The following is a 27961-nucleotide window of genomic DNA, read 5'->3' as shown; positions in this document are numbered from 1 at the left end:
CCTATCCTGATATCCTTTCCTGTTTGGTATATACTTCTCTGGCATGAAAGCTAATATTAAGAAACGATTGCTTATCAAGTTTTCTCATGATTGCAGACTGGAGGCTGCTATCAAATCCCATTCTGGTCCACAAATTCTCCACCAAGTGCTAGATCAATTAAATGCTTGGTGTTTTAATTATGTATTTAACCTCAACATAATGAATTGCAGCCTAGATTTCTTTGGTAAATTTAATATCACTGCTATTTACTATGGAAAATAACTTTCTATTTACACCAGACACAGTCATGAGGGATTTGGGTTACTATCTTGATAACAGACACTGATGATTGTGTCTCTCTAGTGGTTAGATGTCTCATTTAATGTGCTGCATGCTGTGTCCCTTACTTTTTCCTAAAAGCCGGTCATTCATCAGGCCAAGCTAACTTCCACCTCACAGGAATGATGATCCAGCATTGGCCCCTCAGTCTTTCTCACCATGACAAGCTCCCCCATACTCCAGGTTTCTAATCAATCCTGGTTTATCTGAGTCACAATCAGTACTATATGTCTCTGCATCACAGAACTGGCAGGATGATTGAAGATCACAATTTTTTTTCTATTTTTGCACCTGACCTTGGTAACCATCAATCCCCCCATCCTGTGAGTTGGTCTGCTTCTTCCCCCAGGAAGCAAAAGGACTCTGGCCCATTCATCCCTGATAAGTGGAAGTAATGCAATCATCCATTTACAAGGACAAAGGCTTTGTACTTTAGACCATATCCCAACAGTTCAGAAATAGTAGCAATCAATAGGCTTTACATGCAGATTGCATCAGCAAAGGTATGTTACTCACTTCCACGTGTGCCATAAACCCTCAAGACACCCGGTCCCTTGAAGCAAATTGAGCCATGGGGTCTTCTGTCTCCAAAAGCAGTCTTACTGTTGGCAGTGCATCCAGATATGTGCATTACACCCACTCTCATAATTAAGATGAGCAAGTACTACATCAAAATTCCTCTTCCACTCCTTCCAATTTCCACCAATGCTTAGGCTGTAAATCAAACTGGGGTTGTCTGGGTCATAGTAAGGACTGTGTCCTCCTACAGCAATGGAGCTAGCATGATATGATGCTCACATCTGAAACAGATAAGGATTTTGCTTTCCTTTGCAGAAATTGCACAACCCAAGTACATCATCCTTTCAAATTGTTAAGCTTACTGTCCTAATTTGCATCTAAATAATGAATAATGGTTTTGTATAAGGAAATTATAATAGTTTTATGATAGATCTTGAGATATGTATAAGTATGTACTTGTAAATCATACGGTCAATGAATAAAGACATGCAGAAGCCATCTCTGACTTTTTAGATTATTTTTATCAGTCATAGATTACTGCTGTTTTTCCTTTTCTGTCATGTATGATTAATGTTATATTTCTCTTTTCATTCTATTTCCTATTTTCTCAAGACTTTCTGATAAGATTTTCTAACTTACTAAATCAAACGCATTGAAGAAATCAATATCAATATAAACTACATTTATGTACAATCACCTAATCCCAGCATTCAAGTTGCTTGCACAATCCATGTATATATGACTCCTCAGTCTCCATTTCTGAATTTATTTGCTATTGTGACAACAAAAAGATTTTTCTTAAAATTTTCTTTGCTGAACAGTATTTTGGAATCAATAGGAAACAAAGTTATCTGCCAGTAATATGACAGAATCTTCTGATCTCCACATTACGTGATGCAAATGATCAAGGCCACATTCTGTTTCTCTAGATACATCCCTAAAGATTGTCTCATAAAATAACAGGAATCAAAATATGTCAGTTTATATGCATAGCACAAACATTTTTTTAATGTTTGACTGTTTAAAAAATATTGTATCTCCCTAGTGCAATTTGGTATCATTTTGTGACCAGCAGTTGCCTTTTATAACTGAGTATTTAATAATTTAAACAGTAAATACAGGATGCTTTGCTAGTAATGCCTTCCAGTTATTTAAGATGTGTTCACTTTTTCATTCTCAGGGGATGCTTTTGTTTCTCTTTTTACTAAGTTAGAACTCAGATAGAAGAGTATTTACTCAGAATTTTACAACTGCAAATGCATTCATAGCTCTTGTTAGCTTGTTGTGAAGTATGACACTTTTTGTGGAATACACCAAAGCTGTTTGAGGTGAACCTTTTAACTGGAGGGCAATTAAAATGATAAACATTATAAGCAACTCAGAACAGGTTAGTACAACAAAGGAAACTGGAATATTCTTATTCTGAGCAATGCTTTCTGAATGTTGGGAGCTGTTATAAAAGGAAATAACAAAATAACTGCACATATACCACAACACACTTAAGGAAATCTGTTCAGATTCCCATTTGATAATTCATATATATGAAGTCTACAGCTGTGGCAGCGTTTTATTTTTATTTACTTATTTGTTAACCATGTTGGTAGACTGGCAACCGCACAGTAGTAGAGGTTATGGCAATAAACAAGTGCATATGTGTGTGTCTGTGTGTATGAATTCCCTAACATTGACATACACACACTTTGATGTACATTACATCAATTTCTGCACATCAAAACTCACTTTCAAGCTGTACATTTCAACAAAAAGAGAATAAATATGTTATTTTTGTAATCGTTCAACTAGGAAAAAAATGACAATACCTTCAGACATAATCTATCTGAATAACGGTACTGCTAGAGAAAGTTTTTGTTAAGGCATTTTTTATGGCTGGGTATGGGATAGTGGCTGTTTTAGGGTTAAGGTTAGCACACAGAAGTAAGGATGGTCAGGGTAGCTGTTTCTGCTATATCTATATAAAGCAACATGTTTTTATTTCTGTTATTTTATGAGGTGAGTAATGTGTAAGGAATTTAATACAGTAGTATGTTGGGCATACTCCAGTTTAAAAAGGAACATATTATTTGCTAATGCCTTCCTAGTTTCAGAGAATAGCAGACTGGCTGTCCTGTAAGTACGTACATTTTACCTCCTGCACAACTTTACCAACTACATTTTCTGTGTGCAGTTTGTATGTGGGGGTTCAAAGTAAGAAATAGTTATTTTTATTGACAGACAATTAATTGTATTGCTTTCTGGCTCTTTAATTTGATTGTTTACTATATTACCTAGTTTTTTTAGCATAGTAAACAGCAGAACTGCTGATTTTTGAAGTTTGTTAACTTCTTTTGTGTAATGCAATTTAGTGTTACTATGTTTGCTGAGTATTGGAAGATTTGTCATGGCAAAGTAAAAGAATGCCATCAATGTATATTGTAACATCCAAGTCAGAGCAGTCTATTTTCAGGACTGTGATGGACATAGAGAATAGAATGGGAATGAGCATAGAACCTTAATGGACACCACTTGAAAGTGTGCCTAAATTAGATATGGTATCATCAATATTTACCAGGAATGCTCTTTTTCACAAATCATTTTTGAACCAAGTTAGAACCTTAGGACTGAAATGTGTTGACTCACATGTTTAGAAAAAGCAAGTGGCTGGAAGTATCAAAGGCTCAAGTTGTCTATAAACATTCCTGCTATGAATCTTCCATTATGTTGTTGACTCTCTATAAAGAAGTGATGATGGTGAAGAATCAGCTGAACCCACAAAAGAACATCTACTAGGAGGCCAAGCAGGCAGAGGGGCTCTGTTACTTGCCTGTATATTCATTTTTCAAATATAATCCTGCAATCCCGACTTTTTTTTCTTTCTTCTGACTATTTTTGTTACTGGTTTGAATGAGGACAGACTAGAATCTGTGCCTGCTGAGAAATTATACAAATGTGTAAGGGGTTAACTTTTGTCTTCTTCTTCTTCATTTCGGCTTTTCCCGGTGGAATACCTGTCTGCTCATGATTGGCAGTGGAGTTTTACGGTGTCGAGTTGCCAGCCCAGCGCCCAACCTTTTGCAGAAACTTTTTGGAATCCTAGGCGAAGTTTAGAATACGTAACTCTTCTTCACTATTTTTTTGAAATTCACAGAAATGGAAGGCATGGACAATGTTTAATGGAGCAGCTTAGTTTGGTAATGAATTATTAGTAGGTGGTATGACTTGAGAGATGTTTATAGTAATCACTTCAGTAAACATAACATTATTAAACTCATTTGCTATGACAATATTGTTTGCTGTGAGCATTTGAATTTTGACTGAGTTGCTCATATGGTTAGCAAAAGAATTTGAGAAAGGACATCACAGTGATCTGTTTATTTCAGATAAATGTGGACTTAGCAATATTGGTTAGAATCCTTGTGTCCTTGCATAGGTTAATGTAATTTTGGTGCAAGTTTTCATTTTGCTGATTGGTCTTCTGTATGTTTCATTGTCACATAAAAGCTTTTATTTCTGTAGTAAGTCAAGGGCATCATGGTTCATAGCCTCTTTTATTTAGATGGACATAATTTGTGCTTTATGGAAAATAGCTAATTTAAAAATTCCGGGCCCTTTATGCATCAATTTCATTGTACAGTCATGACCAATCTGTCTTTCCAATGAATGGCATTTCCCTTTTTCATTTCTCCAAATCTTTTGGATTTACAATACCATGATGGAAATGGACTCCTTTTCTAAGTCAAAGTATGATTAAAGTTCATGAAATTAGTATTGTTTCAATCTTGATGTTAGCCAAAAGTGCTGTTCACAACACCTGCAATGTGCCCACTAATGACTCCTCCTGCATTTTATACAGAGCTACATGTATCTATAACATATCTAATTACGATTGTAAATTCTTTTTTATAAGACCTCTGGCTCCTACTACTATTGGAACTGTCTAGGTATCCTTCTTCCACATTGCCCTCATTTCTGCCTGCAAATCCTGGTATTTTATGACTTTGTGTCTCTCTGTACATAAGACACCATAGTCACTGGATGTAGCAATTTCAGTGATCAATGCTACTTTTGTCTTCTTTTCATGGACTACTATATCTGGTTTTCTTGCATCTATTTTATGAACTGTTGGTAATGGGTTATCCCATGTGATATAAACTTCATCATTTTTATAATGCTTTGTGGCTCATGTTTCCAGTGCTTTCTGAGTACTTCATTATTATAATGTTTGCACAATTCCCGATGCAACAGTAATGCCACATTATTACGTCTTTCATTATACAATCCATTTGTGTCGATTTTCTTATGACATAGAAGACTGTTTAAGGAATAGCTTCAAATGATCCACTTGAGAGTACAGGACAGTGATAACTTATATTATTTACAAGGATGAGCTTGTACACTGATGTAGTACTTTGGTAAGGACTGGGTCAATTGTTATGTCAGGACTGTTGTTTTAGTTGCTGTGCTGGGATTATTAACAGATTATATGAAATCCAGTGTGTTCATTATTAGTCTTTTTTATGGAGTGTTAGAATTGTGTGCATTATTTTTGAATTCACCTAATGTAATGCTGTTCTTTGTTGTTCATAGTTAAGCACTAGGCTAGCTGCCCTTGTAGGCCATTTTAAGCCTAGACAATTCCCCTTAGTGAGAATCAAACCCTGCACCTCTTGCCTGTGAGATCAATACCTTAACCATTACAACAACCTCCAACCTTGTTTTTAAGGTAGTATGTCTTGTAGGATTTCTTGATACATTTCAGGTTGGGGTGTGAAAGAAGGTATTTTACATGGAGGCTGGGGTAAGGGCCTAGCTTTAAGTGAACCATTAGCCATTTTGGAGTTACATAGTTTATGGTATTACTGTTATTGATATATATGATACAGAATTATTCATTTTCATTGACCAGATGTAAGGTACCTCCCCCTGCATTGTAAGAAGGCACTTCATTCATTAGAATGAATCACTGCACTGTTCCAGAAAAAATATGCAGCTTTCCAAAGCTGCAATGAAAATGTGAATAATGGGCAATGGACCTGTGATGGTCCCTACTATGGGCCAGCAACCAAGGAGCCTCAGACCTCACCACTGACACTGGTGAGGGAGGGCCACTAGGAACAAAAATGGATACACACAGTATTTTCAGATGCAGCTCTCTACACCAAGCACAATTTCCTTTAACAGCAGACAGGGAGTATACTCCTGACCCGGGGCTGGACTATATGTCTCTTTTTTCTCTCTCTCCAGGCTCCAAACAAGACTCCACACTCACCATTTTGGAGCTCTGCATCCCTGTTCCATATAGCTGACACACACACACACACACACACACACACACACACACACACACTTGGACATTTGATTTTCACACACACACACACACACACACACACACACACACACACACACACACACACACACACACACACACACACACACACACACACACACACACACACACACACACACACACACACACACACACACACCTGGGACTGGGAAAGGCTGGCATAGATTTATCAGCTGTGCTCCCTCTGCTCAGATGATAAGGTAATTACACTGCCACCAGGCAGCTACTCTAAGGGTCTTACTGTTCCCTAGTTAAGTTACTTACTACAGCAAGGCAAGATGAGGTGTGAGGTGTGTGAGATATCTGTGAGAGATCTTTTCTGTCAGGTTCCAAGAAACAAAGTGGTGCTGTGAGATTTCCATCATATTTCTCACTAATATCTGAAAAAATAATTTCAGTGTTGGTTATAGAGTGACAAATGTTCCAAACATAAAAGGAGCAGAGCTCCAGGTAAATCAAACTAGTATTCAAGCACAAAAATGAGTAAGAAACAACAACCAATTAGGACGCATACTATCTTAGAACTCTCTGCCCCTAATTGGCTGTTGCTTCTTTAAATATTATAATGTTTTAGGAAGTAACAGAATCTGAAGAAGGCTAATTTTGCTGAAAGCACTTGTCCTGTTATCTTTATGCTGGAATACTCGTTTTTATGCTGGAATAGCAGTTTGTTTTACCTGGAGTTCTGTACTTTTATGTTTGGAACATGTGTCTGTTTTACCTGGATTTGTGATTCTACAATATTAATTGAATTTTTACATCTACCTTCACCATGGTGGCAAGACCTTGTACGTTTCTTCTAATATTTTACTTAGGTAAGGCTTGCTTACGTTTGTCATCACATATTTTTCAAAATTAGCCAGACTGAGATTAACCTCTTCTCTTCCAGAATTTTCTGTTAAAACATATACATTTAATCAGTTATAATAATGTTGTCTGACATACATGTATATCTCTTTTCTGTCCAGCAGGACCCACTGTTGATGCATTTTTAACACAAGCAACTTTACAAATACATTTTAACACAAGCATCTGTACAAATCAGTGTGATAGTCAAATTACATAAAAATCTTTACAAAATTCCATCTAACTATGCTGGCATATGTTATACATGCACTGCACTACCCTCCTTGGCACAGATGGTACTACCTCATATCATCACATCTGTTCCCACTTTGAAGACTCAAGCTAGTTTTTCAAGTGATCCTGGAAAAACATTGCTTGAGAGAAATAGGCCTGTCTGGGAACACAATAACCTATACCCTTTCTTGAGAGCCCATCTGCATTGGCATTGCTGACCCCACTACGGTGCTGCACTGTCATGTCATATGCCTGCAACCCTAGACTCCACCTTAATAACGTGACATTTTGCTGGCTGGCACGATGTAGCCATGTTAAGGGATTGTGGTCTGTAACCACAATGAATTGCCTTCTATACAGATAGGGCTAAAGTTTCTGCAGAGCCCATACTATGGCTAGACATTCTTTTTCTACAGCTGTATAACATACCTCCCTGGGTTGAAGTCTACGGATGAGATATACAGCTGGGTGATCTTTTCCCTCTGAGGAAACCTGGCTGAGTACAGTCTCCATCCTATGGTTTGAAGTATCCATTTGCACAGCAAATTATTTGCTGTAATCTTGACTGGCTAACACAGGGGGTCATCCCAAAGCCCCTTTAAGCTTTTGGAATGCCTGCTCATAGGTTAAAGTCCACACTATGTTATCTGGCCTGTTTTTCCTCATCAGGTCTGTGAGGGGAGCAGCTATTGTATTATAATTGGGAACAAACTTTCTATAGTACTGCGCTGTCCCCAAGAATGCCCTCTCCTGCTTTTTGGTAACAGGGGCAGGTCACGCCTGAATAGCTTCCACTTTGGCAGGTTCAGACCACTTCCCATGCTAAGTCCCAAGTAGGAGACCTCTGCCATACCCACCTGACACTTACTGAGCTTAATGGTCAACCCTGCCCTTTGCAGTCTAACCAGGAACTCCCTGACATGCTGAAGCTGCTCTTGCCAGGGCATAATCTCCTGCTACTGCTAGAATATTATCTACCAGCCTCTGGAAGGTTGCTGGGGCATTTATCATCCCAAAGTGCATCTTCATGAACTCATATAATTTGAAAGGAGTCACAAAAGCTGATCTCTTCCTACCGGTGGGAGGCAAGGGCACCTTCAAGTAGCCCTTGGTTAGATCAATAGTGGTCAGATACTTAGCCCTATTCAGCTGCTCCAAGGTTTCATCTGTCCTAGACATGGGGCAAGCATCTGACTCTGTGAGACTGCTTAGTTTTTTGTAGTCCACACAGAACCTGGTGCTGCCATTGTTCTTTGGTACCAGCACCACTGGGGAGGCCCAGGGACTGCTGGACTCCTGCATTACCCCAGTTTCAAAATTTTGTGTCATCCACTGCAAATACTCAGCACCAGGGCATTTCTATCATGGTAAGGCTTCACCATGCTAGTGTGGTACAATTTGTGCCCCTGCCTCCTGCCTAGCAGGTTTACCATGTAATTAACTTCTTTGACATTCCTTACCACTTCGAAGGGTCCCACCCAAATTGCCTGTAACTTATTTTGTCTGACAGGAATGAGCACCATAACCTGCTTTCCCACAGCATACTCTCAATCTCGAGCATTCCTGTCATACCAGACCCTTGTCTGCTGTTGGGCTTTTGCCAGGTTCTACTAGGCCAAGCCCATGACCTCCCTCAGCCTTATCCTGAGGTTTAGGATATATGCCACAACAGACTCCCTATGAGATTTACACTCACCCTCCCACTCATCATGAATCAAATCTAAAGGGCCCCTCAACCTATGCCCATACAGCAATTCAAAGGGAGAAAAAATAATTGATTCTGGTTGTACCTCTATGCATGCAAACAGCAGATGGGGCAATTATTTGTTCCTCTCTGTCTCTTAAACTGGTTTGAAATGCCCATAGAATGGTCTTTAGTGTAGAGTTTAACCTCACCACAAGACCATTAGTCTAGGGGTGGTAGGGGATGTTCTTTTGGTGCTTCACCCCACAGCATTCCCACAGACAAGCCAGCAGATCTGACATGAAACTGGCACCTCTGTCAGTCAGTATTTCTCTCAGGAAACCTACCCTGCTGAAAATCTCTAACAATGAATTTGCCACCTTCTCTGCCTTGATGGAGGACAGAGCCACTGCCTCAGGGTATCTAGAAACAGAATCTACTACCACCAGGATACACTTCTTCTTAGAGGCCCCACAATATCCATAATTACCCTATAAAGTGATTCTTCAATCACAGACAAAGGCATCAAAGTAGCTTTGACCTTGTCTCCTGCCTTGCCTACCTTTTGGCAATGCTCACAGGTCCTGCAATAACCTGTCACATCCCTTGCAATCCTAGGCCAATAAAAGTTTTGTATAATATGTCTCTTGGTATGCTTTATGTTCATATGACCTGTAAAAGGAATGTCATGGGCTATGGCTAGAAGTGCCAGACAGTAGGCTGTGGGCACTACCATCTGCTCTATTACCTCACCCTCTAGCCCTCCCTTAGGGGTCCACTCTCTGTACAGTAACCCTTTCTTCCAGTATGCAGACTCCCCTTTTCCTTGAGAATCAGGTGCCTCCTTAGCTACCTACCTTCCTCAAGCCTTGTAAGGTAGGATCTGAAAGCTGAGCCTGTCTCAACTCTACCTATGTGACATTTCCCAGCTCCCTTTCCACAGGAAGCCTGGTATCTTCTGACAATAGTGCCTCACTGTCAGCTTGGGTACTACCACTCACCTCTGTCCTTGCAGTCACCCTTTTCATGGGAACATCAGTACCTACCAGTAGCTGTGGCTCACTTTCAGGCTCACTGCTACAACATAGCTCCCTACCTGAAATAGCCACATCACCAGCCCCAGCTTCAGGTGTTGGATCTGTCTGGGTCTACCCCAGGCTACTAGACTCATATGCCTGTCTCCAAGCCTGACTGTGTGTAACTGCATGCATACAAGGTATGGCATTATCAAAATCATTCCCTATCAAGACATCTGTAGGGATATCCTCAAACACACCTACATGCTTGCTTCCTTTTCCACCCTCCTAGTCAAAATGAACACTGGTCCAAGGTATTTGGAATGGGGTCCCACCTAAAGCTCTGACTGGAGTGGACTGCCCAAGCAAGTACTGCTCCTCTTTAACCCTGTAGGCTTCATGATGGTTACGTCAGAGGCTGTGTCTCTCATAGGATCATAGGCTCATAGGTAAGTAACTAGGCTATCGTCCTTTGTGGGACATTTTAAGTCTAGCCAGTTTCCCTTCCAAAGGTGAGAATTAAACTCTGTACTTTATGTCTGTGAGGTAATCACCTTAACCAGTATGCCAATCCCCAATAACCTGAAGAGATCCAGGGGATCAAAGATGATTCAGAGAGTTGGGTGCCTTGATCAGAGCAAGCATCCCTTTTACATTTTTCATTGTATATTGCACTTTTGAACTGCATTTTTACCATGTCACTGTTTATTTGAACTTTTTTTTCTGAAATTGTTGTACTTTGTTTGCTGTAGCATAGACTAGAGTCAGACCTGCTGAATCTAGTTCTGTTTGTATAACTTGAGCAGTAAAACAATGCCATCTTTTGTTGGAGAGCATCCCCCTGCACCCTAGTGCCAGAAGTGTGCAGTTAGAACTCATCTGATTGAAGGTTACTGGAACAGGGCTCAACTTTGAGCTTTTTTATTGGTTAATTTGTTTTAATCAGTTTGGTCTCATTTGCTACATAAGCACCATATGTTTGTGGGTTTGCGCTTGTTTTAGCAAAGCTCTACAGAGTTTGGCAACCAGCCACTGCTCTGCTATATTTATCTGAACAATCAAGGCATCTGCTGATCTCTGCAAAACATAAGTAGAACTTTTCACTGTGTATTGCACTTTTTAACTGCTTTTTACCATATCATATCATATTAGTAGTGGCCTGTCTTCCATCCACTAAGATAGGATACAAATTCCGGTGATAGTTTGGTACTCCTGTTATCTCCAGACAACTTACCATTGGCATGCTGTTATTCCCACTTGCTGGTTCCCTCACCTTTTGTTCCCCACCTTGCTTCAGTGGACATCTGTATGCTACATGATCCCTCTGGTGATATTTAAAACATCTAACCCTTGATCCTGGCAGTGTATCTGAACTAGTGGCTTCCCTTTTTACTGGTTCTCTGTTTTCTGTTGGGGTGGTTTAGGCTACCCACCATGGGTTGACTTATATTCATGTGCAGCACTGGGTATCCCCTTCTTCTGCAGTGGTGCCATGCTTGCTAAGTAGAGATTCCTTTTTCTCACCAGCTCATCTACATTTATACTCCCAGTCTGCCAACTAGATTCTCATGTCCTCAGGCAAAGTGCTATGGGCATGTTCCCTCACCAAAAGGTCTGCCAGCCTTTCAAAAGTGGTGACCTGATACCCACTCACCTACCTATGAAAATAAGTGCTTAACTCAGCAATATAATCACATACACTTTCATCTGTCTTGTGTCTATGCTCACAAAACTTTTTTCGTATTCTTCAGGTGTTAAATTAAAACATTCCAATAAGCATTGTTTAACTTTATCATACTTTAAATAATCAGTATCAGACAATTTAGAAACAGCAGTTACAGCTTTACCATGGAGTCAGGAGGTCAAGAACCATACCTAGAGCCCTTTGTCAAAATTATACTGTTGACATACTCTTTTTAAATATAGGAATAAAACTATCAAAACTACATGATAATTTAATAGAGATGTTTTGAAAAAAATATCAAAACTATCACCCTCCGTAAACTGTGGAAGATATTTACTGACCTTTATTGTTTCTGGGGTTCAGTTATTCCCTTCCCCATTACCTCCATGACCCTGATGAAGAGTCAGCATCTCCCTGTCTTGTTGGCACTGTTTCTCCTTTTCTTCATCCTCCAAATGCTGCAGTTTATCTCCTGATTCTAATTCCAATCAGTGGCCTCCAGTTCAAGTCTCTTTAACTCCAGATGAGTTTTTAAGTCCTCTGAGGAAAAGTTGAACTGTCCTGTTTCTGAAGGCTGCACATCCCCATCACCAGACTGGTTGTCTTCCCAGTTGCTGGGATCCATGCTGCACCTGTGATTAAGGCTGAAATCATTTCCTTTTTAGTCAGGTTGGCATGCACTGGTCCTTTGGCTTCACATACCTTGGCCAACTGGTTCTTTGTCAGCTTGCCATAATCCTCTTCTGACATCTTTGCCTGCTTTCCATGACTAAGCTAAACTAGCAAAAATAAATAAAATTGTTGTGAAAATGAAACTCTGTATGTTTACTTTGTGGCTGCTGAGAGTACACACACCTTTAGTGACAACTGCACACAGACTACTGAAGTTCAATTAATATCCCACCCAGCTGCCACCAATATGTGATGGTCTCCACTCCAAGCCAGTAATCAAGGAATCTCAATCCTCACCACTGACACCAGTGAGGGACAGCCACTAGGAACAAAAATGGATACACACAGTATTGTTAGATGCAATTATATACACCAAACACACCAGGAGCATACTCCAGACCTCTCTCTCTCTCTCTCTCTCTCTCTCTCTCTCTCTCTCTCTCTCTCTCTCCAGGCCCCAAACAAAACTCCACACTGAACACTTTGAAGCTTTGTGTCCCTGTTCCAAGTAGCTGACACACATACTTAGACATTTGATTTTCACACACACACACACACACACACACACACACACACACACACACACACACACACACACACACACACACACACACACACACACACACACACACACACACACACACACACACACACACACACACACACACACCTGGCAAAGGCTGGCACAGATTTACCAGCTGTGCCCCCTCTGCCCAGACTATAAGGTAATTATGCTGCCAGCAGTCAGCTACTCTAAGGCTCTTACAAGGGTACCCAATTATACTGAGTAAAATTAATACTCATACTAATGGCAGAGTTTGACCAATGCAACAAGAATTTCAGGAGTGGCAACAGTGTCACTAAAATAAGCATAAGTACTTTTAAGATGTTAAAAGTATTCTCTAAAAAGCCAGCCACAATGAAAGGTATAGAAATATTTATCAATAAATTATAAACTAGAAATCATGAGAATACTGAATATCTAGTTACAATAATCACCGGAGTTTCAGCCGCAGGAGATATAAAAATAACACAGTTGAATAGATTCAAACAGATGCAGAAAAACAATACTTAACTAATCTCACTATATATTTTCTGACCAACTAAAGAGTTATTGTTCCCTAGTTAAGTTACTTACTACAGTAAAGCAAGATGATGTGTTGAGTTGCTTACTACAGCAAGGCAAGATGAGGTGTGAGGTGTGCGAGATATCTGTGAGAGATCTTTCCTGTCAGGTTCCAAAAAGCAAAGTGCTGCTGTGAGAGTTTCATCATATCTCTCACTAGCATCTAAAAAATAATTTCAGTGCTGGTTATAGAATGACATCACATCTGGTCACCTGACTCTAGTACAATACACACCCAGCACTTTGCTAATATCTGTTGCATCATCTGAAAGCTATAAAACAATTTCATAAACTTCTACCCTTCCAGAGCACCAATTAGTTCACCCCTAAGGACAATGCAGTACGATTCCTAGCCCTGTTTTTTTCCAGACATGTTTGTCTCTGGCTGCAATCAGGCCTGTAAGATAAAATATTTATGGCCTAAAACAACCCATTTAATTTTCAACATATTTTTCAAAATTAGCTGGACTGAGATTAACCTCTTCACTTCCAGAGTTCTCTTTTAAAACTAATAATGTAATCAGTTATAATAATACTGCCTGACATACATGTAGCTCTCTTTTTTTAAACACCTTTATTGAATTATCACTGGTGACAGACAAATTTGCATTTATACAAATGTAATCAAACTGTATTAACAAACATTAAAACACATTATACTTCACACATATTGCTATATATATAACCTAAGCAACATTACATAAATTATACAATTCCTGCCTCTTTCTTAAAAAAAAAGAAACATCTTTATTAAACAATCACTTACAGCATAAGCAATCATACATTTATATAAATGAAAAACAAATCACACCAACACAAGCCTAGTTGCAAGGAATTTTACATCATAGACCATACTAACACACTCCCAGTTGAAACATTATACATCAATTATAGTCCACCCAAATATTTTCAAACATTACATAGCTCATTTAAGTCCTACCTTCTTTTAAACCTCATTCCTCCCCTGTATGTATTGTTCTCACAATTCCCATTTTTCATATGTAGTTTGCCCCTACCCTTTTCTAAAGATCTCAATTCAAGTTGTTTTATCTCTGTTTTATCTCTGTTCCTATATTCACTACTTCTAATATAGTCGGTTTAGATTTTGATTTCCATTTTGTAATAATTGCTTTTTTGCGGCCACCATAATTAGACACAGCAAGGCCCACTATTGATGCATTTTTAACACAAGCAACTTTGCAAATACAATTTTAACACAAGCATCTATATAAATTAGTGTGATAGTCAAATGACATAATTTTTTTTACAAAACTCTAGCTAGCTATGCTGGCATATGTTTCCATGCACTGCCTTGCTCTCCCTGGCACAGATGGCACTACCTCATATCGTCACAGGATCAATAAAGCAAATTGTAGACTTGTGAGCACCAAGTACAAGAAATACCACTGCTAATCATGGAAAAAAATGAATTGCTATGGGAAGGTTAAGATGGAGTCAGCATCTTAGATTCCACATGTTTGCAAATATATATGTAGAATCTGAATACTAATCAAGTATTCAACTGGGTCTCACTACTGCAGCTGTGTAGCTACATGCACAGCCAGCTAATCTGTGTACATGTGGGAAGTCCAGTCTCTAGGTTTATTTATAATTGCTCTCTCTTAATGTTAAGGTCTGAGTAACACGCAGCAAATATGTAATGTGAATATACTCTGAAGTTGATACAAAAGTACTGCACAGTGATTTGTTTTCCCCTGTGATGGCACCTTTGACAAAAAGAAGACAACGTGAGGTACTCCCACCCTGACTAATCAGAAAATGATAGCTTCTACCATACACAGTATCAATAGCTTGAACCAAAACCATACAATACTTAATACATTCACTGAATAAAGATAGGGCTAAAATATGGTGTATTTATACTTCACTGCAGCATTTGTTGTGATCAAATTTTGTGCAATTTTATTTCAACTTAATTTGCTAAATTAGTGTCACATGTATTACACAAGCCAGTGGTGTACTTCATTAAGTATTTTTTTCACTTACCCCATTGCAGTGTGACCATAGCATTGGATACAATTAGATTAGTCATTTGTGGCTAAGATCAACCTGTTTATGGTTGACTTACATTGGTTGACACTGTATATCATTGATAGTTGTGTAATAAGCAATGATCCCTGGGGAAGGAAAATATGCCCCTTCTCCAGGGATTGTGTGATCTTAGAGTTAGTATATATAATTTGCACAGGTTGTGGGGGTGCATGGGAGCTTGCCCCCTTGCAAAACAAAAATCTTTTTTTGTTTTACATATTCTAAGGATGCCTCAGTGAATCTGCAGTAACATATTAATGTGCTTTTGTTTATGTAAGAATACTGATGTTAAGAATGTCTGTGTTTTTGTGGATCAACTATTAGGAGTACATCTATCTATATATACTGTATATATATATATATATATATATATATATATATATATATATATATATATATATATATATATATATATATATATATATATCGGGCGGCCACGGTGGTGCAGCGGTTAGCATTGTCGCCTCACAGCAAGAGGTTCTCCGATTCGATTCTTGGCTGGGGTTTTTCTGTGCAGAGTCTGCATGTCTTCCCTGTGGTTGTGTGGGTTTTCTCCGAGTGCTCCAGTTTCCTCCCACATCCCAAAGACATGCAGTAGGTGGATTGCACACACTAAATTGGCCTTAGGTGTGACTGTGTGCATGTGTGTGCCTTCTGTGGAAGGTTGGGCGCCGGGCTGGCAACTCGACACGGTAAAACTCCACTGCCAAGCATGAGTGGACAGATGATCCACTGTGGTGACCCCTAACCGGGAAAAGCCGAAAGAAGAAGAAGAAGCTATATATATATATATATATATATATGTATATATATATATATATATATATATATGTATATATAAAACAGCAAAAGCCACTTCCAGCAGCTAACAACAAAGTCTCCAAATGTACAAAATCCACAGTCTTTCTTAAAAACGTTTATTAGGTAAGCGCTTTCACAAACAGTAAGTTTGCTTCCTCAGACCTTAAGAAAAACAGCCATAACAATCAGGCTTTTAACCCCTTATACATTTTAAACCAGCCTATCACTAGTCATTTCTAATTAATGCATGGATTTGATTTCTTCCCTTCCTTTCCCTTACTGCCCTGTGTTTTTAAGGTAAGGCTTTATTGGATATTAATTTAGCTGCACAGTAATATATCCTATTTACTTCTGTTATATCTCATGAATCTCTATGAACAGTCTTTAATTGCTGTGTTCATTTGTTTTATCAACCTTCTAACTTTTGGGGTGTTATTGACTTTCGGTAGTCTATTTCTTTCATTGATCTTAATATGTCTGTCCATCTCTATTAAATCAAACAACTCTTCTCTTAGATAATTTTCTTCTAAACTGAGGGCACATTCTTTGTTCTCCATTTCCTGCAGGCATTCTGTAGAAAGTTTCAGAACATCTACCTGTGCCACATTCTCTTCAGTCTCATCATGTGTCATCGTTGATCTTTCATGTGGGAACTCACAGGTCCATCACTCCACAACATTGACTGCGTCAGATTTGCCACAGTTTCCTGTTCCTTCCCTTGCTGTGCAATCTAATTGAACTTTTGTACTGGTTTCCTATTGAATGCTCCAAAGTATCTTTATATGGCAAATAGTCAGATATTTCCTGCTCCACTGGTTTCTCCTTAATTCAGGATTCCATTGCTCTATCCTGCTGTGATGTTATCAGAGTTAGATTTTCTACACTAAATCCTTCACTTCACAGATAATCCATAACCTCACTTTCTATTTATTTAACTTCTCCATTACTAATCCTCTTTTCTACTTTTCCTCTTTGTTTTCCTGTTTTTGTATTGTAAAATTGTCCATATCTGGATGCCTTTGCCTATATTTCTCTTCAAATATCTTTGGTGCTGCTCTTTTTATATTGATTAATTTTGTTTTCTCCTTTGCATTACTATTGCACCATATTAAACCTCTTTTTCTTTCCCTTGTCCATATTTCTTCTTCAGGTGTTTCCTGCTCCTCCTATTTCACCATACTTGGAGGACTCATTCCATCATGCTGTGATGTAACCTGTGTTAGACTTTCTACACTAAATCCTTCACTTCACAGGTATTCCATAACTTGAACTTCTATTTTTTTAACTTCTACTTTACTAATCTTCTGTTCTACATTCCCTCTTAGTGATCTTATTTTGCTGCATATTACTTCCAGGAATTTTGCCAGGATATGGCAAGCAGCTGTCTGTGACACTCCCACAGCATCCCCCCATGTGTCTCTGGAATGTCCCAGATGCGAGTACACCCAGTCTGAGACTCCCAAGGGGGATGGGGTTTCCTCTCAGGGTCTTCATAGACATGTGTGGGACAGCCATGTTGCAGACAGCCTGCACCAGTTGTCTGTATAGACAGTGTCTGTTGACTATTTGCTGGTGTAACAAGTGGTTTAGTTGCAGCCTTACTCTGACTCTAGCTGGTTGCATTCTAGGATGCACAGCCTCATTTATGGCTCACATCACTGCAGCCTGTTGCAGTATATTAACAGTAGGCTGCATTTTTATATGATCTTTTTCAGTTTTGTACGTATTTCACTGTACTCCTTAGTATTCTTTTGAACTCCTTGGCATCTGGAAAGTATGAGCCAAGAATTTTAGAAATGGAGTCAGGATGGCTGTTTGTCACCGTTGGGTTATATAGTGTGTGCATGATGTGTTTTGGAATCAGACTAGTATGTGCAGAATCCCTAACTATCCTACGCTGAATAGTTAAGTACTCAGTCTATCTTCAGCGTGACTTCTGGAATCATGTATGTAGCAGGTGCACTGAAGCCTTCCTTCTGCATGCTGCACTGTCCGCAAATAGCTTCCACAGACTTTACAGAATCCGAGTTCTAGTGTACCTTACTTACCAAACTATCACGTATTAAATTTCACATTCCCATAAACTCTAGCAGATGAAGGAGATGCATGTTTATTCAGACTGAAGGTAGTACAGTTCTAACTAGCATCACATTCAATGGCAAAACTGAAGATCAAATAAATGCATCTTACTGAAAATGATAGGAAATTTGGAAGTAATTGTGATGCCGCACCACTGGGACAGTAATCAAGGAGCCTCAGTCCTCACCACTGGCACCAGTGGGGGACATACACTGGCGGGATGACAGATATACACACAGTATTTCCAGATGCAGCTTTCTGCATCAACTGCAAATTCTCTTAAGAGCACATAGAGACCACAGTCAGTCCAGGGCTGGTTTCTCCATCTTTATCCGATCCCCAGTAAGATTCCCTACTAGCACAGCTATAGAGTGGCCAAGCCAAGACCTCCAGCACTCTCCCTGTCCAACCAGTGATTTGTGTCCCTGCCCAAGTAGCTGACACACACACTCCTTGAGGCTTAATTTATGCACACACACACACACACACACACACACACACACATACACACACACACTCAATCACACCTGGAAAAGTCTGGCACAGGTTTAGCAGCTATGCCCCCTTTTCCCCAGACTGTAAGGTAGATTTCACTGCCACCAACCAACTCCTTATCAGCTACTTTAAGGCCCTTAACAAAGGGCGTCCAATCTTACTGTGTAAGGTTGCTATTAATACAAATGGTAGTTTGACCAACAGTAAGGCTATTAGGAGTGACCAGCACAGTGTTCTACAGTATCCTGTTACATCCTGTTACATGTCTGGAAATTTCAGGGCAATAAAAGTTCTGCATAATATGTCTCTTTGTTTGCCTTATGCCCATATGGCCTGCAAAGGGAATGTCATGGTTATGGATAGAAGTGCCAGCTGGTAGGCTCTGGGCACTACTGACTGTTGTATTCTCTCACCCTCTAGCCCTCCCTCAGAGGTTCACTCTCTATACAGTAACCCTTTGTCCCAGTATGCAGACTCCCCTTTTCCTTGAGAATCAGGCACCTAACTGGCTGCCTCCCTCAAGCCTTGTAATTTAGAGTTTGACAGCAGAACTTGTCTCAACTCTCTCTTTGTAACCCTTCCCAGGTCCCCATCCATAGGAAGTCTGGTATCTTCTGACAGTGGTACCTCACTGTCAGCCTGGGTACTACTACTTGCCTCTGCCTTTGGAGTCACTCTGTCCAAGGGAACATCAGTACCCACAAGCAGCTGTGGCTCACCTTCAGTCTCACTGCCTCAGGGTAGCTCCCTCCCTATAGTAGCCATCTCACCAGTCCTAGCCTCAAGTGTGTGGTCAGTCTGACTTCCCCCAAGCTACCAGACCCACATGCTTGTCTCCAAGCCTGACTGCATGTAACTGCATGCACACAAGATACTGCATTATCAAAATCATTCCCTGTCAGGACATCTCAGGGATATCCTCAAACACACCTACTTGCTTTCTTTTCCACTGTCCCAGTCAAGGTGAACCCTAGCCAAAGGTATTTGGAATGGGGTCCCTTCTAAAACTGTGACTGGAGTAGACTGTCCAAGCAAGTAGTGCTCCTCTTCAACCATTACAGGCTTCACAATGGTTAGGTCAGAGGCTGTGTCTCTCTTAGCAGTGGCTTGCTTCCCATCTATCCTATGAGGCAAAGTTGAACTGTCCATTTTCTGAGAGTTGTACATCCCCATGACCAGTCTGGCAATCTTCCTGGTTGCTGGTCTGTGATGCAGCTGTGGTTAAGGCTGCAATCATTTCTCCTTTAGACAGGTTGGCATGCCCAAGTATTTTGGCTTGGCACATCTCAGTCAACTGGTTCCTTGTCAGCTTGTCATAATCCTCTGCTGACATCCTTGTCTGTGCTCCCTAACTAACTAATCTAACAAAAAATAAATAAAACTATTGTGATATAAAACAATGAGTGTTAACTGTGTGGCTGCTTGAGAGTACAAACACCTTCTTTAGTGACCACTCTTTACAGGCTACAGGAGTTTAGTATACTCACCACTGAATCTCACTATCTGGATATCCCACCACTACCAACCAATAAATATGTGATGCCCCCACCACAGAACCAGTAATCAAGGAGCCTCAATCCTCACCACTGGCACCAGTGGGGGGGCATACGCTGGTAGGATGAAGTACACACACAGTATTTCCAGATGCAACTTTCTGCATCAAGTGCAATTTCCCTTAAGAGCACACAGAGACCACAGTCATTCTGGGGCTGGTTTCTCCCACTTTCTCCACATCCCCAATAAGACTCCCCACTGGCACAGCTATAGAGTTGAGATCTTGGCTGAGTGGCCAAGCCAAGACCTCTAGCACCCTCTCAGTCCAACCAGTGCTTCATGTCCCTGTCCAAGTAGCTGACACATACACTCTTTGAAGTTTTATTTACACACACACACACACACACACACACACACACACACACACACACACACACACACACACACACACACACACACACACACACACACACATAACACGCACACACACCTGGGAAAGGCTGGCACATGTTTACTAGCTATGCCCCATTTTCCCAGACTATAAGGTAGTTTTCACTGCCACCAGACAACTCCTTATCAGCTACTTTAATGCTCTTAACAAAGGGTGTCCAATCTTACTGTGTAATGTTACTATTAATACAAATGGTATTTTGACCAAGACCAAGGCTATTAGGAGTGGTCTACACAGTGTCACCAAATAAATATGTAAGTACTCTCAGAGCTTAAATATCTCTACACAGATCAGCCACAATGATAGGTTTAAACATATTTAATAACAAATAATAAAAGAACAAGAAAATACTAAATATATATTCACAGTGACATCAGTTCAAAACCAAATGACATATTTAAAACAACATTGCATGACAGTCTCAAATAAATAAGGAAACTATCTAAACTAAGCTTCACTATATTCCTGACTGTATCTAAGAGAATTACTATACCCTAGTTAACTTACTTAGGAGCAAGGCAGATGTTGTGAATGGATATTCTAGTTGTTGTCACGTCAAAGACAGAATAGTGAATGCTGTGTCTCTCTAAGAGACCTGTCAAATTAATATCTCAAATGTTACTGCTGGGATAGCTTGCAGAATGACATAATTTCTTGTCATCTGACTCTATTCTAAATGAAACCCCCTCTGATGAAAGCTTGGCAGCATTCAGCATCTACCTGTGAAAATACATAGACCTCAGATTTCTGGCAGATGCTAGAAGTAATAAAACAATTCCATTCCTTCACATTTTAAAACTAGTAATTACTTCACACTAAAGAAAATACAGAATGTTTACACTGTTAAAATATATACATTTAAACAGCTACAACAGTGTATGTACATTTCTGTTCTATTCCAGTAGGGCACACTGTGGATACATTTCAAGCACTCTGCAAAAAACATTTTCAACACACCAGAGCAAACACGTTTGGTATACAAATAACATACAGTTCTAATACAGTTGTAACACAAGCATCTTATATAAATCATGTTGATATTCACAAATGACATAATTATTTAAACAATTCCAGATAGCTCTGCTGGCAGTTTATCCCTTTGTCACAGTAATGCTCAGCCATTTATACAGCTTCACCAAGAAAGGGAGAATTTATAGCTTTTCTGACTTCTGCCATCTGGTCTATATGTATCTTAAATAGTAACTAAGCCCTGCAGTCATTATATCCTGTGTGACATACCTGATTGAAATGAAAGGTGCTACTCCCCCCACCAATGAGTCATTTATTTTATTTTATTTTTTTACATTTTTTTTTGCAACAGTATTATCTATTTTATAGCCACCTGTATGCTTCCATGTCTAAAAGTTTAGTTGCCTTTTTGAGTTCAGCCTTCTAAAAATGTTTTCCTGCAATATTTCCTGCTACTCTTCAGGACCATAGGATTGAAAAGTGAAAAAAAATCTATTTGAGAATGCCTAGTGAGTAAGAGTATGTCTGACTAAAAACTGATACAAGTATTCAAGATGCCCACATTTCTAAATATGAATAAAAGTATGTGACTAAGCTTTAACTATTAAGTTGCTAATTCTCTGAAATGTGATGGAGAAATTCAAATACTGTCATATTTAATGGATGTTATTTAAAAAAAGCAGAATTGCAGAGTATTAGATAAGTTTGAAAAATTACTATAAGTGTACAAAACTCATCTATACCACAAATACAAACTAGAACTGAGACACTGTATTAGAGCTGACAAGGAACAGATTTACCTTACAATTTAATAGGCATAACTACAATTTTTAAAAATGAGAGGCTTATTGCCTTTTTCCATTTTAAAACCATTATTTAAAAAAATGCACAAAATTACCAAAAAAAATGGAACACACTGTATAATTTGTAAACAAGTACATTTCAAAACATATATTTTATATTGACATAAATGAGATGTATGAAACATTCAAACTTTCCCTCGGATTGTACAAGCCTTGCACGGCATGCAGGATTGGTGCAGGAGCTCCTGCAGGCAATATGTCTGCTGTGCGATCCAGGAATAAACCTGTAGGGGAATGTATGACGCGCTCCTGCACTAGTCCTGCATGGACACAGCCCTTGTATGCAAATGACCCAATTTGCAGGAGAAAACTATGCAAATGAGGTGAAATTGCAATCCAGGAAGTTGGAAACCAGCTGCGCAGGACTAGTGTAATCTACAGAAATGTACTCCACCAGTAACAGAGTACATTTCTGCAAATTACAAAACAGAGCCATGACAGCTCCACATAAAGGGTGGATAACATGTAGAAAGCATGCCAATGGCCAATTATAAGGCCATTGGCATGGAAAAAAAATCAATTTTTATTTTTTTTAGCTGATCTCGGCTGTTTGAGCGTAGGGCAGTAGTGCATAAACAGGATTGGGGAAAATAAGAAAAAGTATCTTAAATAAGCATTCTAACCAAAATCACTATTCTGTCATTGTACTCAATGGCAGGCAGAAGACAACATGGCCAGTGAATATTGATTGCTAAGGGGGGAGGCTCAGTGTCAGACATGTAACTATGCATTAGCAGGCAATCCTATGCAAATGAGGGGAATGATAGTGAATCCCAGATTTCCCCTGCATGCTAGGCAGCTCCCAACAGTGTAAGAGCAGGAATAGCTTGGTGCAAGCCTATGAGTTAGTTGACATCATGGGGGGTGTCAGGCATACTGTAAGTGGATTGGAGTCCTGTGGCTTGGGTTTGCTCCTAGCTTAGCACAGCTAAGCAATGGGGTGTATCTGAGGCTGCCTAGCACTCTTTACGTTGCCTAAGTGGGTGTGTGCGCTGTGCACCAGGTTTTAAAGGAAAAAAAGTAAACCAGGAAATAGCAGCTCTGTGCACATTTGAGCACTGTGTTTGTGCTGTGCACCCCCGGGCTTAAATGGGAAGGCAATGGGGAGGTAAAACAGCAGTAGGAAGGTAATCTAGGAGAACTAGCATTGCTGGCAGGTGAAATGTATCAGAATCAGCCAATTACACAGGCAGCAGACCAGCCCAGCCCAGAACACTACTATAAACTATGCAAACACCTTTCCCTCTGGTTTTTCCCATACTCTACACCACTGGTGTATACAAGTGAGGAAGTTTTAACAAACAAAACAATGAAATAATAGGGGCTGCAATAGCTATCATACAACATGTGGAAGAGGATGAGGGTAATGAGTATGTGAATGCTGTCGACCAACCCACAGTGAGGAAACGGAGAAGAGTGTACAGACCTAGGGTAACCTACCAGGGGCTACATGAGCTGGAGATAGTGGAGCGCTATAGGGTGGACAGGTACCTCTTACAGCAAATTGTTGAGCTGTGCAAGCCACGCCTGACACACCGAACTAACAGAGGGGAACACATCCCAGTAGATACCAAGGTATGTGTAGGCCTAAGAATACTAGCTGCAGGTACCTTCCGAAGACCAACTGGGGATATGATGGTGATCTCACAGGCATCAGCATCCAGGGTACTCCACAAATTTCTAGATGCCATGTCAGCACATGTTGGTGAACACGTATATTTCCCCAACACCCATGAGTTGTTGGCCAGCAATATGCAACTGTTCCACCAAATAGCAGAATACCCTGAGGTAGTGGGAGGTATAGACTGCATGCACATATGCATCAAAGCACCACCCAATGAGCGGGGTAGGGTCCACATCAACTGCAAGCGCTTCCCCTCCATTAACTGCCAGGTCATGTGCAATGCCCAGGGCATAATAATGAATGTGTGTGCTGGCTGCCCTGGAAGCTATCACGATTCCCACATCTGGCATCTGATGCAGCTGTACCAGAGATTTGCCAATGGGGACATCCCTTACAGTCACCTAGTGGGGGATGCTGGTTATGTACTGAAGCCGTGGCTGATGACACCCATAAGAAATGCACACACACCCGAACAAGAACTCCATAATGAGGCACACACACACAGACCAGAATTATAATAGAGCATGTGCTTGGGGTGCTCAAGTCATGGTTCCAGTGCCTGGACACATCCAGTGGAGCCTTGCAGTACTCACCAGCTACATGTACCCAAATTTTCATTATATGTGTCATGCTATATAATATGATCCTGTGGAAACAGCTGCAGCAAGAACAGCATGGGGCAGGGCCAACCAGCCCCCCACCATTGCCAAGGCCTGCACAGACACAGAGTGACTCAGAGGAGGAATAACCTGTGCCTGTTCCAGAAGGCAGATAGAGGCATGCCCAGTATGCCCTGGCCTTGGCAAAAAGGCAACGTATAGCACATACACTGACACAGTAGGGACCCAAGGAATGACACCTCTCTCTGACTCACACATACAGTAAAAGGGATGCCAAACATGACACTACCTGCACTCAGCCATGTATAGGGAGTGTACTATGTGCATCTGACATAAGCAGTCCTCCAGCACCATCCTCAATACTGGAACATCCAAAAGGTAAGACAATCAACCTACCAATTGCCGAATGGAGTAGAATGTGTCATTACCTGAATCTATGGTATGGATGTGAGCATGCAAGGGAAGTGGGTAGCTGAATGGTATGCCAGCAGATAGTAGACACCCATAGTGGCACATGAGATCTGTAACAGATACTGGAGTCACCATAGTAGCCAGTACTACACAGGGAGACAAAACCGACTGCAGGAAATGTGCTGGGAGACATGTGTGTCCATATGATTCAAACATGCCAGTCCAGGAGGTTCACATACCCAACAACAGTCTCAGACAGCAGGACAGGTGTAGACAAACACAAACAGAGACTGGGCTATGGTCTCTAAATGATGCCTATGGGTAACCTCCCCTGGCCTACACAGACAGACTACAGCAGGTCAGGCAGAGGGATGTTAGTTCTGAAGGGTAGTCAGACACTAATATGTAGGTCAACCAAAGCTAAGACCTGTAGTACACTGATATGCCTCTAGTCAGCATGATAGGTTAGAATACAGAATGAAATGGAGTACCTGACATACCAGTACAGTCATAGCAAATGTGTACAAGTGCAAGGTGTGCCCCCACCATCATATGTAGAAATATAGAAACACACAGGTGTGCTCCCCCAATCCTGTGTAGAAATGAAGAAACAGTCAGGTGTGTCCCCCCACAATCCTATGCAGAAATGTAGTAACAGTCAGGTGTCCCCCCCACTCCTATGCAGACATGTAGAAACAGTCAGGTGTGTCCCTTCCCCCAATACCGCGTACAAATGTAGTAACAGTCAGGTGTGCCCTCTCCCAACCACTGTGTAGAAATGTAGAAACAGACAGATGTGCCCCCTCCCCCAATCCTGAGTAGACATGTAGTAACAGTCAGGTGTGCCCCCTGCTCCAATCTTGTGTAGGAATGTACACACAGTCAGGTGTGCTCCTCCCAACCCAACCTAGAAATGTAGTAATGGTCTGGTGTGCCCCCCCAGTCCAATGTACACACATTATAACAGTCATGTGTGCTCCCCACAACTCTGTATAGAAATATAGTAACATGTATGTGTAGGTATAATACTAGTGGAGCACGGATGCCCAGAGGTGGCCAAGGTAGCAGCATAGTTTGTAGCATTTGCACAATATGCAGGTCTATGTATGTTAGGTTGGTGTGTGTTTCATATTGTGTAAGAGTGATCAGTATATATGCATGTTGAGGTAAGACCTGGTGGCCATTGTCCACTTATGCTGATGACGGGGACAAGCCCTCACAACCGCAGAGCCAAAGACAATTCCCACCAGTATAATACATGCTAGCAGTAAGCCGTTGTAAATGTATGGTAGTAATATGTGTCACCAACTGAAAAGACTGACAAGGTATGGCTGTTGGACTAAATATACAAGCAGTACACAGGGGAAAGTACCCCAGACATACATTATATATTGTGTCACTGTGAAATGGAGACACCCTTGGAATTGCACATACAGGTATGCATCACATTAACTGGTCCTGTAGTAGGGGATACCGGTGATATCTGCCCGAACACTTGCAGATCACAAAGAAGGTAGGACTGATGTACTGGGAAACAGCTGATGTACCTGCCCATGCCAGCATAACTGGAATGCCCCATGCATATCTGTGTGTCAGATGCAAGTAGTGTCCATAGCACACATGCACCAAGCTCACGCAAACAGCACCCAGAGGTACCTCTCTGGTCATATCCCTGCTGTGGGAATGGGTACAATATGACCCCACCTGTATATGGCAATAGTGGAAGAATGCAGCATGCAGTGCAGGTGTCCCATGCAGGTGTGTCCCTAGCTGTAGGTAGCACCCTGCCAGCATCCACACCACCTGATCAGGACTGATAGACGATATTGGCATGAACACCTATCACACCTACCCTGTCACCCCAGGGGAATATACTGTATGGTGGTCTGAGACTGTAGGACTGACAGAATGCAACAGCCTGCCACAACTGGCCTGCAGAAACACCTAATGGGCCACAGGCCCCTGCCAAAAGCCTGTCTCACATGTTCTTCCAATGCATGTTATGTCATGGACACCCAAATAACAACATAACACACTCCACATAAGCCATATGCAAGGCCATGTGGACAAACCACAGTAAAATGTCCACCATGTCCCACTGCATGAACTTTGGACCAACACGAACACACCTGTGATGGGGTGATACCCTTATGGAAAGTATCAGAGAATGTATGCATAATGTATGGAAGAGGTTAGAATAAATGAGGATGGTGGGAGCATGGGCAGCATGGAATGTGCAGGGTCCGACACCTAGCTGTGTGCACACACTATCCCTGGCTGCAAACATGTAAATGGTTGGCTACACACCTGCCCGTACACCACAATAGGGGTAATGTCCTGACCCATGGCCCCTGCCTCTGAGTAACCTGTGGAAATCTGTACAGCTGTGAGGCATTGCCACAGCAAGATAAGGCCATACTGTCATGTTGATGGATGTACAAGTATGGGATCCTCTGCCAGCACTGTACCAAGGTGCTGAACTGGATACACAGACCCAGCAGCAAGTGTCTGCAGCTCCCCCTCCAGAATGGCATAACTTACCATGAATATGTAGGTGTCTGCCCACAATACTGGACACAGCTGCAGTCACCCTTGTCCCCCAAGACATCACTGTAAGCAAGAATGTCCACCTGACAGTACATGAGGACAGAAAACATC

This window comes from Protopterus annectens, chromosome 4.part0 (assembly GCF_019279795.1).
Source record: "Protopterus annectens isolate FY-2018-M chromosome 4.part0, PAN1.0, whole genome shotgun sequence".
Classification (NCBI taxonomy): domain Eukaryota; kingdom Metazoa; phylum Chordata; order Ceratodontiformes; family Protopteridae; genus Protopterus; species Protopterus annectens.
This window is presented reverse-complemented; position numbering follows the sequence as displayed.